Source organism: Gopherus evgoodei, chromosome 4, assembly GCF_007399415.2.
Source record: "Gopherus evgoodei ecotype Sinaloan lineage chromosome 4, rGopEvg1_v1.p, whole genome shotgun sequence".
Taxonomy (NCBI): domain Eukaryota; kingdom Metazoa; phylum Chordata; order Testudines; family Testudinidae; genus Gopherus; species Gopherus evgoodei.
Genome location: NC_044325.1, coordinates 42,297,394 through 42,320,696, shown reverse-complemented (window position 1 = coordinate 42,320,696; position 23,303 = coordinate 42,297,394). Strand labels below are relative to the sequence as shown.

Here is a 23,303-nt window from a genome sequence, read left to right as displayed (position 1 = left end):
ACCAAGGGAGAAGGTAACGAACACATTAAGGGCACTACCTGGAAAGTTTTCTACCTTGTTCTTTGAATAATCTTCTGAGTTTATTGGTAGTAGAGCACAGTGATTGGCTGTGTCCTTTGAAGTGAGGCTGTGTTGAAACCTTTTCAGGTGATGCTCTCCTTTCCTAGGAAAAGGGCTTGAAAATGCTTGAAAGGTGGTGCAATCCAGTGCACTCCCAAAGTGACCAAATTACTCTTCAGACATAATGGCAAGAATAATGTTATCTCTGGTAGGGAAGATATAACAGTATTGAGAATAGGGATGAAATCAGTCAGAGCCAGGGGAATCATCCCAGACAGGACACAAGTGGGGTACATTTGCAGAGCTGTGTCTGAGGAGTCCAGTACTAGACCAGCAGCAGGTTTTGTGGGGTCTGAGCTAAGGTGCAGCCACAGAGATGGGAGTGAGATTAGGAGTGAAACAGCAGGGCCTGCTTCAGACCAGGACTGAGGTGTATTGGCAGGGCTGTATGTAAGGAAAGCTTGCAAAATCCCTGACTTTATTCTACCTGGCCTGAGCCAGTTCTCTGAAGCTTCCTCCTGTAATGAGTGCAAGAGTACATTCAACAAGCTTTTAAAAAAAAGAAGCTTCCTGCCACCTGGGGTGAAAATTAGTCTTTAAAATCAAGAGATAAAAAAGTGTCCCTAGCAGGCAATGCTTCTCCCACTCTGACCCATTTTCTCCATCTCATAGATCAGTGTGAAAATAAAATTTGTACGGTATAAATTAACAGGGTTTTTTTCCCCCTCTGCTTACAACTAAGTTAGTTACTTTACCTTTCTGAGAGATGATGCTTATTCATAGGAGTATGGTTTTAGAGCAGGAGGCTGAGAATCTGGAGTATGCAGTTCTGTTCTTTTCTCTGCCATTAAACTGCTTTATTACTAGTGGTGGAGGAAGGCCACGCCAGTTAGCCTCTCTGCTCATCAGGATACCCCTTTGGAAGGCTTAGTTAGAGGGGAAACAGAAGACTGAGCATTAGGATTCCTGGGTTTTATTTCTGGCTTCGCTACAGGCTTGTTGTGCCATCTTGGACAAGTCACATCTCCTCTCTGAGCCACAGCTTCGTCCTCCCTAAGCGTGGGAATAATAATGCTTACCTACCTTTGTGATGCACACTGATATTCTGGGATGGAATTTGCTATGGAATTGCCAAGTATTATTGTATATTAGCTGGGGAGATTGGATTTGCAGTCAGGGAGATCAGACAAGAGGCTTGGGGGTGCCAAAGCACTGAGGGACCTCACTGCTGTTTTCAGGAACAAGGGCATTTTATCATAAAACCCCCACAGACCCGATGACACATGAGAGCGATCAGGAAGGGAGGGAAATAACTTGCCTATTTCAGCTATTATTTATCTTACTGCCTGCACAAAACAGAGAAAGGCAAATAGAGGAAAAACACAGCCTCTCAGAGCATGGTGCTCTGTTAAACAAAGGACAGCACAATACAGAAAACAGCCGCAATTTCAGACACTGTGTCCTAGCCATTTTTTCTAATTGTCTTCTTTGTATGTGTATATATGGAGGACCCAAACCGGGCAGAGCAATTACTGCTTGGGAAAGGCAGACACTGCAATGCTGCCAGCATGGGCTGAGCATCTCTTCTTTAGAAGCTTGCTCTTTACCGTCTGCCTCCTTCATTTTGTTCACTTAGCATCATGGTTTTTTTTCTTGTTTGTCTCCTTTGAGATGAGATCTAGGGCTGGTGCTGCGGCTGGCTCATTTGGGCTTGGAAACAGGACCCTGAGCACAAATGTACTCAGCAGGGGGAGAGCTTGCATTAGACAATTTAGGATTCCTCATCCTGAATCTTGTTCTACTCTCCCCCGCCTTCCCTCTCTGCCTGTCTCTCCAAGTCCCATGTCAGACAGAGAAAGGCACCTGAGCCAGGATGATGGGGAAAGTCAAAGAGATGCTAAGAGGTAGGATTTCCTCCTTCACCCCAGGAGGGAAGTTCAATCACTGTTCTGCACATCAACTCCTTCTGGGTAGGGCTAACTGGTCCCATTCCCTTCACTCCCCAATACCCAGTGCACCCATTTGATGGGTACAGTCAAACTTCTGGGCTCATACCTGACCTGCAGGTTTGTTTTGGCTGACAAGTGCTTATAAATGTGTATATACCGGGACACTGTCCTGTCCTCACCTCCCACTAATCCTTTCCAAAGCTCCATTCTTGTGAATGGCAGTTCATAGGAATGTAGCAGATTCTTGCTTTTTGAAATGCTTTCAGGGCTAGGGAGGGAAAAAAATCACTAGAGCTGCTGGGTCTCTTGATGGCACACTCCTATGTGAATGTGTGACAATCTACACATGGGACAAAGCGCACATATGTGCTAACTGTAGTGGAGGAGTGGGAGCTTCTTTCATCTGTAGATTGTTAAGCCATCTAACTATGGCATCATCAAGGGTGGCAAGGTGTTGCAGCCCACCGTACAGTCTTCTCATTGTGCACTGCTTCACCATGTTTGACCATCTGCATCGCTGCCTTGCAGTCACACTGTGAAGGCAGCTAAGCCAAATTTCTGCATTGTGGCAGCCATTCTGTCCATCCCAGTCAGCAGCTGTTAAGCCTAGTTCAGGATTGGCATCCCAGATTGCAAACAGGTGGATGTGAGTTAGGGTTTCTGAAGTTCGCCAGCATGCCCGTTTCTCTAACCCAGAGTTGCTGCTTCTCTGCAAAGACATAGCTGTCAGCCCTGATATGCCCTTGTTCATCCAAGATTGGCACTGGGCTGGCAGCGCTGGACATAAGCGCATGAATAGCCACCACAAAAGGATGTCACAAAGTCAGTCATGGCAAGTCAGCAGGAGCTGCAGGTGTAGGTGTTTTCTTTCAGAGGAGGGCAGATCTTGTAGGAAGTGTTCGCTGAGTACGAGTTCATACATACATCCCTACAAAGATCCAGGGGCAGGCACAGTCACATCGGTGCACATAATTCATTGTATATGAGCGCACAGGTACATATGGAGATGAGTGCATGTACTCGTATATATATCTGAACATGCATGTAACTGAGACTTGCACATTACATGAACATGATGATGTACACATGTATGCACATGCATGTAGTGTTCATATGTACATATGTGCACAGACATGTATGGACACCTGTGAGCACACAGATGCATCTACAGATACATAGAGGCACACAGTAGTAAATTGGTGCAGTACATACATATGAGCACCAGCTTATACATGTGGGCCCATGTGCTCATATGCCTATATGTAGGCATGCACAGAAGGATAGGCACTTGAGCATGTGTGCAGACTCTCACTCACAAGGGTACCACATGCAATCTTTCATATGTGGAGGTGCATATATGCACAGGTATATGAACTCTCTCATTTCTCTGTCCATCCTTTGGTCAATAGCAACTGTGCCACACAAATGGGTGGATTGCTTGAACCTTCTCTCCATAGAGGGAAGAGTCATTTGCTCATTTTCATGTACTTGTTGGACTTCACATTGTTGGGACCTCTTGCTTTACATAGCCAGAGTCAAACTGCCATGTGATATACCCCTCTAATCTTTTGAGGAGGAACTTTCCCATCTGGATTAAGCAGAACTTGTTATAGCAGAATATCAAACCTGGCCCAGATTCTCAAGGGCCTAGCTTCACAGAGAGCAACACATTTGGATTTAGTATACATACATCATTTTAGAAATTCCCCCCAAACATGGTGTCTCCAGATCCCCAGCAACTGCTGCTCCCTGGCACCACAGCAATGTTTCAAAGTCCTGTACATAAAATTGTTCATTAAATGGGATGGACTTCAGAGAAGAGCAGCAAAAGTGGCTGAAGGCCCCGATTGACTAGAAGGGATCAAAAGAGTTAAACTTGAGCAACTTGGCCTAACAATGACTCAGGCAGATTTCCTGCTCCCTTGGACAATGCAAACCAAAGGACCTGTGCAAAAGGTTCTGAAATGGGAGTAAACTGAGAAAAAGAACATGTAAAATAATGATATAAACAATATTTATATCAGGAAAACTTTCCTAATGGTGACATCCGTTAGATGGTAGATCATTTTCCCCAGGCAGGAGGTTGGAAACCCCATTGTTTGAGATATTTAAAATTGGATGAGGAAAAAAAGGAAGTATACTGTGAAAAGCTGGTCTTGTGGTTTCCTGGATGATTCCTAGATTTTAAGGTCAGAAGGACCATTAAATCAACTAGTCTGATATCATGTGTAACACAGGCCATAGAATTTCCCTGTTACCCCTGAGGCACAGGCTGGTATTAGAATGAATGGGCACTATTCCTGGCTCTGACACTGATTTGCTGCATGGTCTTGGGCAAGTCACTTCATTTCCCTGTGTCTCAGTTTCTCTATCCATAAAATGGGGATAATGATGCTTCCTTATATCTCAGGGCAGTTGTGAGATGATGGTTAATTAGTTTTTAGAAATTACAGTTTATAAGGTGTTTTGAAATCCCCAAGAAAGTATCTAATGTCAAATGTGGGGAGATATCCTGCAGTGGCCCACAGAGTGATAGTCTAGATGGACTTTTTCCAACTAATTTCTATGAAAATTAACACACAGTAGGCTGAGTCCTGCAAATTGATAGCACCTCCAATTCCTACCGAAGGAGCTGAGGGCTCTCAGGACTTTGCAGGATCTAGCCTTGTTTGGCTCCAAGTGCTGGCTCTGAGCCCTGACCTCTCTCATAACCAAACAGCCCTGTCTGCTTCTGACTGCAGCTCCCCATGTGCTTCTGAGAGGGGACCATAGTCCAGTGCTCAGTAGGTGCTTAGGCCTCAATCTCTGCAGTTTGTCTCTGAGCGTCCCTGAAAATATCACCCTTTGCTTTTATTGTCTGGATCCTTGAGATGTTTATTTTCCTTAATGCGTCTCGCATTCAGATGAAGCATTTTGGCTGATTCCTTCCCCCCGCACTCCCCCAGCTGTATTATTCCCCAGGAGGAAGCTGGGCTCACACTCCATGCATACAGATTCCAGAGCGAACCGAGTGATTAATGGGATGTGTCACCGACAGCCTAGATATGCTCTGGCAGGGCCACTGGGCTCTTCATTCGCACTGATTAGGTATTATGCCCCGAAAGGCCTGTAAAGCAGGACCAGGAAAACAGTTTGTTATTAGGGGTTGCTGTGCAGGCCAGGCAGCACCCTGTCAGCAGATCGGGGGCAGGGGGAGGGAGCCACCATATTCCCAGCCTCCCTTCACCAATCTTTAGCTGTGTTGGAATGTGACTCCTAGTCCTTCTGTTACAGATTGACACTTTGGCTGACATATTTTGGTGGCTCGCTGACAAGCGGATGAGCTGTGGGATTTGGGGCCATGGTGAATGTGATTAGATTCCTGAAGCTATGTTGAAGTAAGGAACAGACTTGAAAGTGGGCTCTGCCTCCTGCATTTGCCAGCACTGGAACCCAACACTAGATGCACCTTGTGGGTTGAAGTCCTGCAGCAGCGCTGGGGGGGTGGTACCCAGTGCAAACTCAGCAGTAAAGTGCTGGGGGAGGGATCCCTGGGTAATGCACTACTCTATCTTGGTAGCTGAATATTAAACAAACAGAATTCAAAGATTAAGAGCTATTATAGCAGAACACAAGCTTCCCTTTAATTAAGGTTGGGTATAGGCTAAATAGGAGGAGAATATCTGTATGAGGGGCTGCAGGTGAGGACTGAAAGTCATCCACAGATGTGGAATCTATTGGCCAGATTGAGCAGACCCTCTGATTGTCTGAATCAGATGTTGGTAACTACACATATGATCATAGGTACTGAAACTAGGGGTGCTGCCACAACCCCTGGCTTAAAGTGTTTTCTGTCATGTACAGGTTTACAGTTTGGTTCAATGGCTCTCAGCACCCAATTGTTCCAGTGCCCCAGTATACAAGAGGGCAAGCTCTAGAAGTGTTGCTGCACTCCTTGAAGCATCAAAAGTGGGCGATTGAGGGTGTAGTTTCCCATCCCAGTGCTACTACTGTCCACTCGCTGTAGGGGGAATGTCTGGGATCTGGTTACACTGCCCTCATTCTGCTCCCCCACCCCAGTATAGTATATGAGCTGGTGGGCATGATGCAGTTGTTGGGGGAGCTCTGCTACACCTGTCCTCCGCTAGCATACGGTCCCTTAGGGGACTCATGTAGTGGCTAGGTTGGAACAGAATGGGGGCAGCATAACTGTCTCTTGCTCTAATGCTCCCTTGCAGTGAGTGGTGTTTGGATGCAGGGAGTTAATGAGTCTTCCATCTTTACGTTTACACACAGCCAAGGCCTGCTGGGATGGACATTTTGGGAACCTGAACCATTCAGGGATATAACATAATTGGGGTGGTCATCAGTTAGACCTTGTCTGCACTACAATTTTTGGCTGTGATGTAGCCACATTCCTGTACCTGATTACAGTAGTAGTGCAGATGGGGTCTCAGGGGTCATGCATAAGCAGGAAGTTTGTTTAAACCACTCTCCTGCACTGCGATGAAAACAAGGGAAGTGTGGCTGAGGTTGATGCTTGGGTTAGCAGGAGAGAGAGAAGGACTGAGGCACATTTCTGAGGTAGTTTGTGCAGCCTGGTTAAGACTTGTGGGTGTTAAAATAACACATCATTTGTTGGATTAGCCTGGACCCTCAGCTTTTGCCTCAGGTAAGTGAAATCCAATGAAAGAGATGCTGAGCTGAGAGTTCACTGCCCACTGCTAAGTACATTCAATAAAGCTGCTAATTCTTCCCCTTAGTGTTGAGGCTTGCTTAATTAATGACTTTGGGAGACCACAGCAGGCAGGCGAGAAACTTCAGCTTTTCACTGTTCTGGGGAACTGTGCCCTGGTATTTAAACATAGGTAGGTGCTGTATTGAGGTCTTGGGGAGACACAAGCATTGGCTGGTTTATGCCCGGGCGTGGGAGGTGGGGGAGGGATTTCTTTATACTGTTCCCATCTGCATCAACAGCAAACAGAGTAGCGCTTCACATTAGTCTAGACAAAAAAGGCTGTTAGGTCACCTTGTCCATTGCCCTAACCAGTACAAAAAAGGTTCAGCCATGCCCATTTTTTTAACCACATCTCCCCACCCCATTGTGAAATGAGTTTGTTGTTCTCAATCCAGTTCTCATGGGAATTTCCATCTCAGGGGAAGTCTGACATTTCAACATTTTGATTTCACCCCAAAATAGGATGAAATTTTGATTTATTTTTTTTTGGAAGAATGGAAATTCCCAAAAAATTAAGTTCAGAAGCAAATATAAATGAAACATTTTGATGTTCCAGAGATCAAAATGTTGTGTTTTGGTTTATTGAACTGACCCAGAATGTAAAAGCAGCAAAGAATCCTGTGGCACCTTATAGACTAACAGACATTTTGGAGCATGAGCTTTCGTGGGTGAATACCTGCTTCGTCAGATGCATGACCCAGAATGCTTCATTTTGAGTCCATTCAACATTAAATTGCATTTTTCGCATAGTTGTACATTATCTCATGGGAGCTGTAAGTCTGGAGCCTGATGCCCCCCTTCTCTCCTATGGGCTAGGCTCCCTGGCCAGAATACAGCTCCAATGAGTCATGTGACTCCTATGATGTACCACGCAGCTTGGTCAGATGGAAATCCATAATGCAGTATGAGAGATGTAGTCATCTAGGGATCCCAACCCATGGGAGAGAATGGCAGCTTGAACTACAGCTCCCATAGCGCAATGCACTGAGAGGGAAATGCTATGAGTCTATGAGTTCAATGTTTTGCTGAACTCACATAAAACAAAAAATTTCAAGTCCGTGCAACAGGACTAAATATTCTGATTTGGGGTGAACCAACCTAAAAAAAAATCATTTTTCTTAATTTTGATGGAAAATCAGTGGGGGTGAGGGGAGGGCAGGGATTTCAATTTTTTGGAAATTTGACAGAAAATTCAGTTCCCAGCGCCATTAAGAAGAAAGGCCTGTTTCCTGTGCCAGTTGTTATTTGCACAACATTATGTAGATGTGAAACACTATATAGTCATCAAGTAAGATATTTATTTGCCAATCCATTGTCTAGCCTTGTTTTCAGTGTCCTAAGCAATGGGATTCATACCCTAAATAACTTGTTGGGTCACCCTAGATATCTCTTCTCTCTCTTGGAGTTGACATTGTTATAATTTCCCCATGTAGTCATCATTGCGCCAGGCTAGACAAATTTAGCTCAGATTAGCTTGTCAAGTGTAGGTTTTCAATGTGAATTTGGAATTAGAGAGGCATCCCACAACTGTTGAGCTTATCTGTGAGCTGAATATACAGCTTAATATAATTAAAACTCCATTACCACAGTGCTGTAAATGTGCTTTTGTAATGGTGAACTGTATGCAGTATTGCTTCCAAAATCCTAAATTAACACAATGTTAATGTTGCAAAGTCAAGCACTCCCAAGTTAGGAAACCTCATTATGAGGTGAGTGGTATTATCCCCACTTTACACAGAAATAAAGACCAAAATTGTGAAGTATTAACTAATCTTTGGTGCCCAGTGTGAGCAGCTAAGATCTGATTTGATCTGTAGCTAAGATGCTACAGGACTGACTGGCTAAGTGGCAGTTCTGCAGAAAAGGATCTGGGGATTACAGTAGATGAGAAGCTGGATATGAGTCAGCAGTGTGCCTTTGTTGCCAAAAAGGCTAATGGCATATTGGGCTGCATTAGGAGCATTGCCAGAAGATCAAAGGAAGTGATTATTTCCTTCTATTTGGCACATTTGAAGTATTGCGTCCAGTTTTGGGTACCCCACTACAGAAAGGATGTGGACAAACTGGAGAAAGTCCATTGGAGGGCAACAAAAATGGTTAGGGGGCTGGAGCACATAACTTATGAGGACAGGCTGAGGGAACTGGGTTTTTTTAGTCTGCAGAAGAGAAGAGTGAGGGGGGATTTGTTCGCAACCATCAACTACCTGAAGGGGGGAGGGGGTTCAAAGAAGATGGAGCTAGGCTGTTCTCAGAGGTGGCAGATGAAGGAGAAATAGTCTCAAGTTTCAGGATGGGAGGTGTAGTTGTATATTATGAAAAACTATTTCACTAGGAGGGAGATGAAGCACTGGAATGGGTTACCAAGGGAGGTAGTGAAATCTCCATCCTTAGAAGTTTTTAAGGCCCAGTTTGGCAAAGCCCTGTCTGGGATGATTTAGTCGGGGTTGGTCCAACTTTGAGCAGGGGGTTGGACTAGATGACCTCTTGAGGTCTCTTCCAACTCTAATCTTCTATGATCCTATGATTTTTCAGAGTACTTATTATTTTGGCTCTTTATGCGTTCAGAACAGAACACTGTTGACCTCAGTTGTAGCTGTGAGTGCTCAGCATTTCTACAAATTACATCCCAGGTGTCTCAGGTTGGGTACCCAGAAAACAAGGAACACATACATTGTGGCCACCTGTGAAAATTTTGGTTTAGGTGACTTGCCTGCATTACATAGGAATTATGTGGCAGAGTTGAGATTAGAATCCAGTTCTTCAGGATGACATTCAACTGCTTTAACCACAAGGCCATCCTTTCTCTTCCTGCAATCTCTGGCGTCGTTTGCCCACATCTTCAGACTTCAGCAACAAATGAGACAGAGATTCTACAGAAAACAGTCTCCTTCACTGAACAACCCAGATTTGTTCCCAGATTATAGTCCATCCTGTGCATTGAATGACACAGGGGTCCTGTGGAAAATAATATGTAACTATGTAATTAAAGACTGTATTGTAATGCACACTAGGGAAGCACATTAAGATGGCACAGGCAATTTCAGTTTTGGCATTTCCTAACTTTTGAGGGCTTGACTCTGCAATTTTAATATTTTAATGTAATTTCCTAAGCTTTATAAAAATGTGAAAATTGAAAAAAAATTCTATTTTACGGAATCATTTTATCACATTGATCATCATCAGAGTTGGGCTGTTAGATCCACAGCACAGTATTCTGCTACTTGAGCTAACAATAACTGGTATCAGTAGAAGGCTGTTATCTTCTGTTAGAGTCTGCCACTAGGAGGGGAGGTGAAACACTTTACCAGTAGGTTTCACAGCAGTTTTCTAGACAGCAAAGGAATGCTGAGATTAAGGCATCTTGGGTTCAATTTCAGGTTTTGTAGGGGAGCATGTTCTACTGGCTACAGACCCTTCCGCCCATATCCATGTCCCTCTCCCTTTCTGCACCTCTTTCCCGTTCTCTGGATTTTGCCGCTGTTCCCCTGTCCTCACTTCTTCTGCCCCTATCCATGTCTTCCTGTGCTCGCATCCTCCTGTGTCCTTCCCTCCTTGCTCTGTGCCCTTCACTCTGCTCCTGTCCCCAGTTTATTTCCTCCTCCTTCTTCTTCCTTCTGCGCTTGACTCTCTTTTCTATTCTCACTCCCCATCTTCTGCTCTCTTGTGCCCCTTCATCCTGCATTCCTCCCCTCCCCCCAATTCTCCTTTGCACTCATGTCAGGAGGTATCCTTCACCTTCCATCCACGCTGGGTGTCAGCAGGGAGAGCACTGAAAACACAGGAGAGAGAATCTGAATTCTCAGTTTTGGTGTCTCATGCCACAGTGGCCCCTGGCAGCTGGGAGGAGCAATTACAGGGACAGCCTTGCTCAGCCCCTAAAGATCTGAGATGGTGCATACTTAGTTGCGCTGTGGTGATGGTGCATGCACAGTTCTGTTGACATGTCAGAGCTATGAGATCTTCAGTAGATAAGAACCCTTAGAGAATTTAGCTGCCAAACTAAACCAAGTAGCTACTGAGCAGATGCAAACTGAGGTTTGTCAAAGGCTTATAACTTGGATACATCTGGGTGTGTTTTTCATTAGGAAAGCAAAAGGCACATCTCTGACACCACGCAACTCCTTTGCCAAATGTCAAATCCCTGCTCCAAAGCAGGGAGGCACTAGCACTTCTCTATGAAAGAGCTGTAGATTTTTTTAACATAGGTCAAGCAATGTATTTTGTCTTAAGCTCTTTCTGAGAAACAGCTGAAACATTAGTTCTGAAACTTCAACAAAAAAAATCAGCATGGGTGCCATCCCAGCATAGAACGTATCAGCTCAGCACTTTAGGCTTGGCAAAGTTATACACAACTGATAGCAAGGTCTTGTAAATGGAAAGTGTTAGACAATCTTCTTAAGAAGAGGTGTCACTGACTGTGCCACCTGTAATAAAGTGCTCTAAAAACCTGATAGCTACTTAGGTCTTCGCATTTGTCACTGTAGTGTACACTGTGGCCGCTCAATGTCATGGTGACAACAAAGATAGAGCTCCAATCCTGCTGCTCCAAAAGCACACACACCTAGTACTCGAGCCACAGGATAATTTTTTACTTTGCTATTAGCAATAGATGGTCTGTGACACACAGTTATGTAGTTCTGACTCCATCCACTGAAGAGGGCAGTGGTGCAGGCACATGCATATGCGTGTGCATGCACACTCTCCCTCCCTGCCTCCCTTATTATTCTGCATTATTTTGTCTTAGGAATTTTTCTGTTAGTGTTGCCCTTTTGTTTCTTAGTTGCTCTGTGTTTATTTTTCACGTCACTGCTTTCTGATAAATCTTTCCTTGTCTTTTCATGAGACTATTTTTTTTCTAAACTGCTTTTTCACTGTTTTACCTAGGACTACAGTGTCCATGGCCCATTCACTCCTTCGACTATCTGATGTGAGTCAAAAGGCCACAGAAGCTGACATCCCTTAGAGTTAGTCCATTCAGGTCAAGGATGAGGCAGGGGGGCAGGATCTCTGTGAGTCTAACATTAGTGCTGCCTGTGCTGTAACTTTTCTGTAGATGAACAGAGGACTTTGGTCACTGGGGCTAAACTAGCAACTTTCAGCAGCACTAAATTAACTTTAAAAAATGGAACACCCTGCCCTTGCCCTGGCTTCTCCAGTATTAAACTAGGGAGATTCTTCCCACTCTGTGCAAATGATCATGGATGTATCTATCAAATTGAATCTATATCTTTTCTAATGTGCCCTTCACTTCAGTATCAAAGTGCCATTGTAGGGTCTAGTAGTCACTCAGAAACCAAATTAAGCAGTGTTAAACTGTTGACAATTTTATCAGAAGGCTGATTTTTCCTATAGAAATATTTCACTTTAATTAACATTCAGTATAGCCCAAAACAGAGGGCTCAGGACTCCACGCATGTAGTAAACTAAATTCTATGTTATTACTGTGCACTAAAAGCAAGAAACCAAAAAACAGAATGCATTTCTGTAGTTCAGACATTGCAGTGTAAAACCAACCAAAATGTAGATATTGGAACATTTCATACAGTTAACAGCATTCCTTGTCAGGTACAAAAATAACAAGCTCAGCATAAGCGACAGTTTGTTATTGTATTACTCAAGTCAGATGTTAACACTTAAAAGTTACTTTTAAGCTATTTTTTTTTCTCCTGAAGGCTGCAGGGGCTTTGAGTACAATTTTCAATTTTGTCTTTCTTAGATGAAGCTTGGCTGGATATTATGGTGAAAAGTCTTAGAAGTTACTCCAGTCAGGCACTTAATATTTGAGGAGCATGGCATGTGTTCTGGTGTAGATCCAAGGTACTAGGTGAGGCAGATGGCTGGAGATGTAGGATGAGATCCTGTGTTCCTCAAGGACTGGTCTCAGATAGTAGGTACACAACCTTTTCCTTTTGGGTTTGTCCTAGAATCTTCAAGAATGTGCTCAGATGTCCTAAATAATTCTCTTGAGGTACAGAGATGCCTTTCTGTGACTTTTAAGGCATGATTTTGCCTTTCATTGAAGTACTGAATTGTCAGTCCTCCGTGTCTGCTGAATAAAGTGTAAGAGGAAGCTTTAGCTTCTAGAATTTACTTCCCCTGGATAATCATTTGTAGCTGCAGTGTGACTGGTCCAGTTCCTGGACTTATACTTTTAACCGTCTACTGTCATTCTCATCCAATTTCCCTTCTGTTTCTCTTTATCTCCTATTTCAAGGAGTTTCTCTGTCTTTCCAGAAGTCTTCTGACTTTGTCCTTTCAGAACTGGCTCATTTCTCTTTTGCACTTTCCCACAAAACATTACATTATTCAGAACAGATAGAGGTCTTTTAGGAAGACTTAGTTTTTTGTGCAATAGATACAAATGGCCTTGTTTTATTGTAGGAACATTTTTTTTCAGGATAAGTTTATACTCTTTGTTTTTGTTAAAAGTAGTTCAGAGTTGCATCAAATTCAATCCTATTTGACTCTCATTACACCAGTTTTAATTCTTAATCAGTGGTGTTAAACTTATCTTACATCATTAAAGGGAGCCAAAGCTCTTTGGCATTATAATGAACCAGGGCTGCCTGCACACAGATACCATGGAAATTGGGACATGCTGTCTCTATGACTATGTGCCCCCCTCAGAGTAGTTAATTAAATGTATGGTTCTTAAAACTTTAAGGTGTTCTCATGCTTGAAAAGATTTCAGTATTTATGTCTTTATAACCAGGTATTCTGCAGAATGGGACATGCAGGAGAATGAGAGGCACAAGGAAGGAGAAACAAGGAATGTCTCCTGCCTAAGGGCTTGTGACTCAGTGCGTGGAAAGGCAGAGCATGTGAAAGATTGGGCTGCCCCATGTGCCCTCTTGTGGTTAGGGTGCCTCCTCTCTGCCCTTTATTCCCCCTCTTCCAGGCCCTTTTACAGATACTCCATACACTTGTTTATCCAGTAGCCATCCTTATAGAGGTTGGGGTTTATTCAGACAAGTAAAACTCAGAATCCCAAAAATCTATCCTAATGCATGGCTCTTATCTCAGATCCTGGGTGAGTGAGAGGATTCCTTCATCTTGTCCTTTCCTTTTTTATGAGTTCTTTGCAGGTGATCTGCCTAGGGTTCAGCTTACAGGTGTACTGCTCAGCGCTGACTCCCCTGTAAACTTCCCAGAATCAGTTTCCTCAAACAACTGCTTCAACTCTCTTATAAGGAACCAGGTGCCTGCGGTTCTGTCTCTGCACCAGGTATCTCTGGTCAGCTTATTTAGCAAGCTGGCCCCAGGCTTCAGGTCTCCTGCAGGCTGCTCCTTTGCTGGCTCACAAGCGCACTAGCTTGCCACACATTAAGTCACCTGTGATCCTGCTACTGCTGTTGGAAACAGGAGTATGTCAAAGTGCACTATAGAACTTTTAATGCGCAGTAGCAGGGTCCACATAGTGACTGAGTGTGCATCAGGCTCGTGTGCTCTAGACTCATGCCCTGGCCTGCTGCACACAAAAGTTGTCACATAGATAAGCCCTAATAGAGGAGATGTGGCAGCTGAACAAACTATGGCCCAAAAAACAGTTGCACTTAAACTGCCATCTTTAAAAGTGATTTCTGTGATGAGTAGAGAAATTCACTTTAGCTGCTGTTTGTGTGATACTGGGGACATCTAGCGATTGGCAGGCTAACAGCAATTGTGCATTACCCCGTGGGAGGAGGAGGAGGGCATGCCTAGGGGCAGCCAGCACTCAAGGCTATGTTTCCTACTTACTAGTGCCTGTCTTGTAATGAATTCAATATCGGCTACCTGCCAAGCCTGGCATATTATATTCTCTCTCTCTCTCTCTCTGCCACCCCCCCCCACTCCCTCTCTGCATCTTCACTTGATTGCAAAGAGGCTCTTTGACTGTTATGAAAAGCCATCTGATTAGGGCTTTCATTAACCCAGGAGCAGAGCTACTCAGTTCAGGTTGGGCAGGAGAAATTCGGTAAGTATTTCAGACTTGCAAAGTTGCCCCTGTTTAAGGAGTCTCAATACTAAATTGCCCTCTTGGGTGTATAGTTCATCTTACAACAAACTCCCCTCCCACCAAACTGACGTAAAGAAAACTAAACTATAGATACTCTGTTTTCCCTACACCCCATTAAAGTGTCATATACATTCTTGGGTTCTCTCACTGCTGATTATCACAGGCCTTTCTGTGTCCATTCTAGCTCCTTCCTGAGCAGCCTGCTTGACTACATGAGCGGCAGACTGAGTTATCAAGGAGGAAGCCTCTGTGGGAATTTTTATTCTTTATGTGGCAGTTTCATGGTTTCAGGGTAAAATTATTATTTGTTTCAGTTTGGGTGAACACAGGTTGGATCTTGAACCCTCTGAAATGCATTAGACTTTCCACCCTCTTCTTTCCCCTTCATGTAGCTTCTTTACACTGAGTACTGTAGAGTGTATGTGTGTGTCCAGAATGGGAGAAGGCTACTTTCCCCAGGCATCCAGAGCCTGTGTGACACAGTTCAGATCTGGGACAGAAGTAAACAGATTTCAGATGCAGGGGAAGGGATTCTGTTTTGAAAGAGTGCATCTACCACCAAAACATGCAATTCACTGGCATTGTCTGTATTCGAGAATAGTCCCATTCAGAATGTGGTGTGGCTACACTGATGCTGACCCACATTAATACAAAAGGATATGCAAGATTGAGCCATAGATTAGCCCTGTCTGTGCACAGCCTGGTTTGCTTTTGTCTGTGCTTAGTGGTCAGTATTTCCTCAGGTTTACCAGTGCTGAATGGGGGCTATTCCTGAGTGCAGACAAGGCCTTCATTTGAAGGAGTTTTAGTGTAAGTGGGAAAAGGCAGAGGGAGTACTCCAGAAAAACTGAACAAGTGTTTGGGAGTCGGATACCATTTGTATTTTTATGCTGGTGATTTAATTGCTGGTGCTCTTCTCACTAACAATATCCAAGCATGGTGCTAGGAGACGGTGTTGCAGGATGTGCTGTGGGCACCTCAATAGGTGGCGCTCTCCTCTCTGACTCAGTATTGACTGCCGTGCCCCATCTTGGAAGTCAATATACCTGTGCTGCAATAATGAGTTTTGGTGACCCAGTCACCAACCATTCAATGACCAATCACTCAAGCACTGTGTATCTCAGTCTGGATGATGTCAGATTAGTAGAGGGGTGGATGGGGTAAAATGGAGCAGTGTGGGTGAGGAAAGCTGCATTTGTGTGGATCTATTCTGATATGGCACTACAAATGTGCTGCTGGTGAGCAGTTCCTTGAAAACAGCCTTCTCTCTCTTTTCCTGCAGATCCTCATAATAAAGCTGGCTCTAGGAGCAGCTCATGTGTTAGAGCAGCAGGTTCAAGAACCAGCTCTTCAGCCCTTGTCTTTGCTCTTACAATGTGCAGCTTAGCCGCAAGCACACATGTGCCAGGATGAGAAGAGCAGAGAACAAGGAAGAAGGGACAATGGACAGAAAAAAATAGAAGCTGGGGCATAATGTGAGGAGGTGTGGGGGAATGGGGGAGATGTCCATCCACCAGTCTGTCCCAACACACGGCGTCCAGAAAAAAGAGGTTAGGAAAAATAGAAAAAAACTGCATCTGACCCTTCCTGGTCTCGTTGAGTGCAGCCCCTGCCAAGTGTCAGGCCTCTAGCTGTCATCTGGCTCCAGGTAGAAACACATGGTTCTCTCTCTCTATTAGACTGGACCCTAGACTGCAGTCCTCTGACACAAACCATAATTATTCAGCAGGTCTGACTTAAGCACAGACCCTGCAGTTTTGTTTCCTCCAGGAGCAATGATAGTGGTTAACACAGTAATCAGACAGCCTCCATAAAGCAAAGTGTAGTTGTTTAGAACAAAAAACATGTCAGAGAAAACAAGTCTGAAAACAATAAAAAAGGCTACACACATGTCTAGCTTACCAGGTACCTAACCATCTTTCACAATGGGAATCCTGAGATGTCTGAGCTTCCTTCAGACTCCCACCATGAGACTCCTAACATCTAGCTGGCATAGTCTATTCCCATAACACACGAACCATTTCTCCCCCATGCTTAAGGGAGAATACACTGTAAAAACTGTTCAGTCTTTTTGATCTCCAAGCTCCCAGCTGGCAAAATAAGCTTGACTTTTCTTTGGAGACATGGTCTTTGTAATTAACATCTTTCCCCCATTGTTGCTGTCCAGTTTCTTCTTCTCACAGTCCCCTATTAAGTTAGATCAAACCCACCAAGGTTATATACTAACTTTACCTTGCTGACCAGGTGTCTCAGTTCTAAGGCTACTGACGGGCACCTTCTACTGTCTGGACACTGAAAATTCCTTAGGCGTATCCATCTGCCTGAGCAAGGTCTCTGGTACAAAATAGAGTCACATAGTCCAACTGTGCCTGAAGGGAGTGGGGCTTCTAACTCCCATTCCTTAGTCTCTTTAATGTAGTCTCAGATTCTCTAATTCTAAAAGGGATAGAGAGTAGTGGTACCAACTGCTTAATGGCTTATCCTTCCTTGCTGGCATACCAGAACCTGTTATTTTGTAGGCACAAATGAGTCACGACAGGCCACCTCATAATATGTACCTTAAGTACATAGCCTCACAATAACCAATCTTGCATGTTGCTGGATTGGCAGTTACCCTTACATCTGTGAGAGGTTGAAGTACCATGGCTATTTGTTTTAGGTGGTCATGGTCCCCCTAATTCTGCCTGTAGATGACGATGTCATCTAAATAGGTGGCAGTATATAGTCCATGGGATTGTAACAATTTTATCCATCAACCTCAGGAAGGTCACAGCTGCATTATAGAGTCAGAATAGCATGGTATGGAAGAGGTACAAGCCAAAGGGCATGGAAAAAGCTGTCTTTTCCTTGGAGTCAGGTGTGAGGTAGATCTGCCAGTACCCTTTGGTAAGATCAGTGGTGGACATACACTAAGCTGTTCCAACTGGTCCAATAATTCACCTACCCTCCATATGGGATAGGCGTCAAATTTAGATATCATGTTCACTGTGCAGAAATCTATACAGAAGTGTATCATCCTGTCCAGATTAGGGACCAGGACAATGAAGCTCCATCCACTCACTGCAATATATCTCCATCACTCTGAGGTCTAGCACTGCTTGAAGCTCCTGATAGCCTATGTCCCTCATTTTCCCAGAGACGGCCTGAGGGTTTCCCCTCACTTTTTGTCCTGGTACTGTTACACTTGATTTCTCATCATACTGAGTCTTTCCTGGAGTGGACAAGAAGATGGTGGGGAACAAGTCCACTAGTTGCTGGACTTTTGTCCTCGGTTCCCAGTGTAAGGCTTCCCCCATCTTTATAGGCATGCAGATTATTTCCATCAGGGCATGGGGTTCTAGTTCTGGTGGTGGTGGGGGAGGAGGCAGGAGTCAATGAAAAGCCCCTCCTTAGCCTTCCAGGCCTTTAGAAGTTGATATGATAAATGTGGGTGTTTTCTTTTTTTCTGGTTGCCAGATTTTATAATTGATGGGGCTCGCCTTTCTAATCACCTTGAAGGGCCCTTGTCAAGGGGCTAACAGTTCAGACTCTGAGCTGGGTAGTAGTAAAAGTACCCTATCACCTGGTTTAAACTCTCTCAACCAAGCTCTGCAGTTATAGGAGGTCTCTTGGGCATGTTGAGACTGCAGAAGGTTTTCTCTGGCAAATGCTCCCAGTTCTTTAAGTCATCTCCATAACTGGAAAGGTGCATTGGTTTGTGGCATCACTGCTATTTCAGGAGAATGCCAAGATTTTTAGGCCAGAAAGGGCCAATGTGATCATTTAGTCTGACCTGGATCACACAAGGCTAAAGCCAGAGGACTGACTTGAGTTAATTTGTGTTTGAACTAAAGCATGTCTTTTCGAAAAACATCTAATCATGATTTTAAAATTGCCAATGATGGAGAATCTAGCCTTTGGTATGTTGTATAAATGGTTAATTACCATGTAGAGTTCAAATGTGAAACTCGCCTCTAATCTGAATTTGTCTAGCTTCAGCTTCCAGCCATTGGATCTTGTTACACATTTGTCTGCTACACTGAAGAGCCCTCTATTATCAAATGTCTGTTCCCCATGTAGGTACTAATAAACTGTGATCAAATCACCCTTTAACCTTGCCTTTGTTAAGCTAAATAGTTTGGGCTTCTGGAGTTGATCACTGTAAAACATGTTTTCTAATCCTTTAATTATTCTGGTGGCTCTTCTTTGAACCCTCTCCAATTCATCAACGTCCTCTTGAATTGTGAATGCCAGAATTGGACACAGTATTTCTATAGCAGTTACACCAATACTAAATACAGAGATAATGTAACCTCCATACTCCTACTTGATAGTCCCCTGTTAATATATCCAAGGATCATATTAGCTTTTTTTGTGACAATGTTACATTGGAGCCTCACATTGAGCTAATTATCCACCATGACCCATAAATCCTTTTCAGAGTTTCTGCTTCCCCGTATAGAGTCCCCACCCTGTAAGCGTAGACTATGTTCTTTGTTCTTAGATGTATAACTTTGCATTTGGCCATAGTACAATGCATATTGTTTGTTTGTGCCTGGCTTACCAAGCAATCCATATTGCCCTGCCCTCTTCCTTATTTACTTCTCCTTTAATATTTGTTTAATCTGCAAACTTTATCAGTGACAATTTTGTTTTTTTCGCGGTCATTGATTCAAATGTTAAATAGTGTAAGTCCAAGAACTAATCCCTGTCAGACCCCATTCGAAACACACCCACTCAATGACATTTCCCCATTTACAATTACATTTTGAGTCCTATCAGTCAGACAGTTTTTAATCCATTCAGTGTATGTATGCCATATTGATTTTTTATCATCTAGTTTCTTCATTAAAATCTGTGGTATCAAATCAAACTCCTTACAGAAGTCTATTACATCATCATTATTATTTTTATCAACCAAACTCATAATCTTATCAAAAAAGATATCAAGTTAGTTTGACAAGATGTATTTTCCATAAACCCATGTTGTTTGGCATTAATTATATTACCCCCTTTAATTCTTTATTAATAAAGTCGTGTATCAACTGTTCCATTATTTTGCTTGGGATTGATGTCTAGCTGACAAGCCCATTATTACCCAAGTTGTCCTGTTTACACTTTTTAAATATTGGCACATCAGCATTCTGCCTATCCTCTGGAACTTCTCCAGTGTTTCAAAACTTATTGAAAATCAGCATTAATGGTCCAGAGAACTCCTAGGCCAACTATTTTAAAATTCTTGGATGCAAGTTATCTAGACCTACTGATTTAAAAAATGTCTGGCTTTAGTAGCTGTTCTTTAACATATTCTTTAGTTATTGTTAGAATGGAAAGTATTTAATCTTCATCATCTGTCATCAGCATCATCATAAGATATGAATATATCATCTGTTTTCCCCTACATACAGAACAGAAATATTTATTGAACATTTCTGCCTTTTCAGCTTTATTAACAGTTCTACTATTTCCATCTAGTAATGGACCAATACCATTGTTAGGATTCCTTTGTTCTTAATATACTAAAATCTCCTTCTTATTGTTCTTAATTCTACTGATCATAGTTTTTGCCTTGTGGCCTTTAGCTTCCCTTATCAATTTTTTACAATTCCTAGCTTCTGATTTGTATAAATGACTATCAGTGTCCCCTTCATTGTATTTGAATGACTTGTGGTCCCAGGCCCTATAGTGCTGCTTCATTAAGTACCAAAAGGATAAGCAGAGATGACATTTGTTGGGACTGGGCACAGATGCCATGTCCTCCTGGAATCAGGGCTGTGTGAACTAGCAAAACCAGTATCTTGGCTCTACAGCACCTTTTTTGTTCTTCTAACAAAACTTTATGCTTTTCTTGTTGTGTTGCCCTGTTGAATGATGTAATTGAGTCCCATTTCTTTTGATCTTTTCCATAATTCCTCTTAATCAGGCAAATTAACAGGGAGGAAGGATGTGTTTATGGCTAAAGTATCATTGTCAGGAGATCTGTGTTCTATGACCTTGGGCAAGTTACCCTCTCTTTTACTCAGATTCTCTGTCTCTAAAGCTGATAATGATGCTCACTTTATGAGTCCAAGAGGTGGAAGTCACTAGAGAATGGGACATCGTTACTATGATTAAATGAAAAGAGGACAGGTGAAACTAGTTATTTATGGCCATATGTTCAAAGACGCCAGAAGATCTGGTGAGGTGCGTGAGAACTGAGATCTCATAAGGGCAACCTGGAGATAGGAGTCTCATTCTCAAATTGGGAGGATTTCTGTGTGTTCTGGACTCAGCATCCTGACACATTCTGATGTGACAGTATTTTGTTTCTTGCAGATTATTTACACAGGAAAAATACTGGGTCACTGGCCCAGATCCTCTGATCTGGCGAAGCGACTCTTAACACAGGTCCAAGGAGTTGGTACAAAAGTGGGATCAAGGTTTCCCTTTAGTGCAGTTTAGAGCAGCCTCAGGGTTGCTCTGTTATGTGACTGGTAGCAGCCTCCCAGGGTATTCTGCCAGCCCAGGAACACCAAAGAGCAGGACAATCTGGCCATGCCCTCTCTTATCTACAGACCTCACCACTTGCCAGGATGGGGCCAAGAGTGGTTGACTTAAAGCCAGCTCTATGAGCTTCACACCACTTTGGGAATCCACTATGCAAGCCAAATCCTAAACTGGTGAGTTAAACCATGATTCCATCCAGTCTGGGCTGCCAGACTGGCAAAAGTAGGATTGAGCAGGGCTGAGAATATGGCCTTTTTTGTGTGCTACTTTATAAAGTAAAAAGGGGTCTGGGAGTTTGTTTTGTTTTTAAACCTTGTTCCTGTGTTTGTTTTTTACATTAGAAATATCAGGAAAGTTGTTTCATTTTGCTGAAGTACTCCTTGGAGGTCAAAAATGTTGTGAATCTTCCACAAAAGAGTTTTTCTCATAAGTGTTTGCCTGGAGTTAATTTTGCGCGCGTGCGCACACACAGACACACTTTTCAAACAATTTGACTAAAAATCCTTGCCCCCTCACATAGTTTAAGTTTCACTCTCCTTTCACTTGATGTTCTACCTCTACTAGTTCTCTAGTTGTCCATAGAATCTTTGAGGAAAAACAGGAGTACTTGTGGCACCTTAGAGACTAACAAATTTATTTCAGCATAAGCTTTTGTGGGCTACAGCTCACTTCTTCGGAAGAAAAACAGTGCATGAATTTCTAAGGTGAAAGAAAATCTGAGTCATTCCCCATTTAAACAAAAGCTAACCAAACAAAACAGCCCTTTCAGTCATGGAATCATAGGGTTAGAAGAAACCACAAGGGTCATCTTGTCTAACCTCAAGTCCTTCCATGTATTTCACAAAGTAAAAATGGTGTTAAATAGTTGTATTTGCCTTTTGAAGTGGAAGCAAGTGTCACTTTTGTGTCATAAAGTTGGTGCATAAAATATGTTTTTAGCAGGTTTACAGAGAATTGACATTAGAAATAAGGTTTTGGTCTCCACTGTCCTATGTCCCAATGACACACAGCCAGTCTACAGAAATGACAGAGAGCACAGAGGTTGTAACACAATCATCAAATTCAAGGTTTAGAGATGGCATCATCTAAGGATATATTTTATCTGTAAACTTTTAACAAATAAATTGTATTCCCCTTTTGGATATTAATTCATTAATATTTGTAAAGAACTTTGAAGGTGCAGTGTGTTATAATTAGGAAAAGTGTAAGGAAGTGACCAACATTTATGTGTCAATACTGCTGTCTACTGGATGGAATCAGAACTACTTGACTGTGTCATAGGCCCTTAAAAACTATTTTCCATCAAGTCTCTCTTTTAGCTCAAGAGATAGGGGTTTGTTCTCTTGGAGCAGGAGGTTCTGAGCTGTATCTTGAATGCCATTATGAAGCTCCGAGAGGGTACTGCATGAAGCCTAGTGAAAGCTGTGAAGTCCTAAATGGGTACAGATTTCTCCTTTTTTTAATTATTCCTGGTTTATCTACTTTAGAATTTTATCAACCCGTCCCTCCTACAGTTATCCTTTTACGTTTGCTGCAGATTGATCTCCCTGATACCATAAGCCAATGTGGCTTTCCTCTGTTTCCTCTGTTATGTCTGTCTGGTTCTGGAAATAGGGGTCTCTAGTTTACTTGAGCTCCCCCCCTGGCTGGATGTCAGCCTCTGGGATAGCAGAACAAAACTGTTGTAAGGTTTTATGACTGACAGTGTTTTAAGATTTCTTCGTGAGAGAAAACTTAGGGCTAGTTTTGTTTGTTTGCTTTTGTGGGGGGAGCTTATGGCTGTTGGATCCACGGTACGCTCACCAATATTTCCTAGCGACAGTAACTGAAATTTTAGCTCTCCAACTCCAATGTTTAACTGATCTTACTAAAGAAACAGCAGTCGTGATATAGATTTTCATACAGAGCTTGTGTATGTGAATACTAAGGGTACACCCTGTTGTGTGTTTTATAGTGGGGTTTTGTAGCAGGGTGGATCATTGCTCCGGCCCTGAAAGGGTTAAAATAGCCCTGGATAAGGGCTGGGGCTGGAGAAAGCAGCCTTTTAAGGCTAAGCTGATTGGGGGAAGTGGCAGCAGCCGGGACCATGCCCCAAACTGAGCAACAGGCCCTTATA

General features: G+C 43.1%; 1 protein-coding gene across 26 annotated transcripts in view; it reads left to right on the top strand.

Moving 5' to 3' along the window:
* Positions 1–23,303, top strand: part of NRXN3 (neurexin 3) — a 1,499,321-nt gene that overhangs the window by 450,887 nt on the left and 1,025,131 nt on the right. The gene's annotated exons all lie outside the window — the stretch shown is intronic.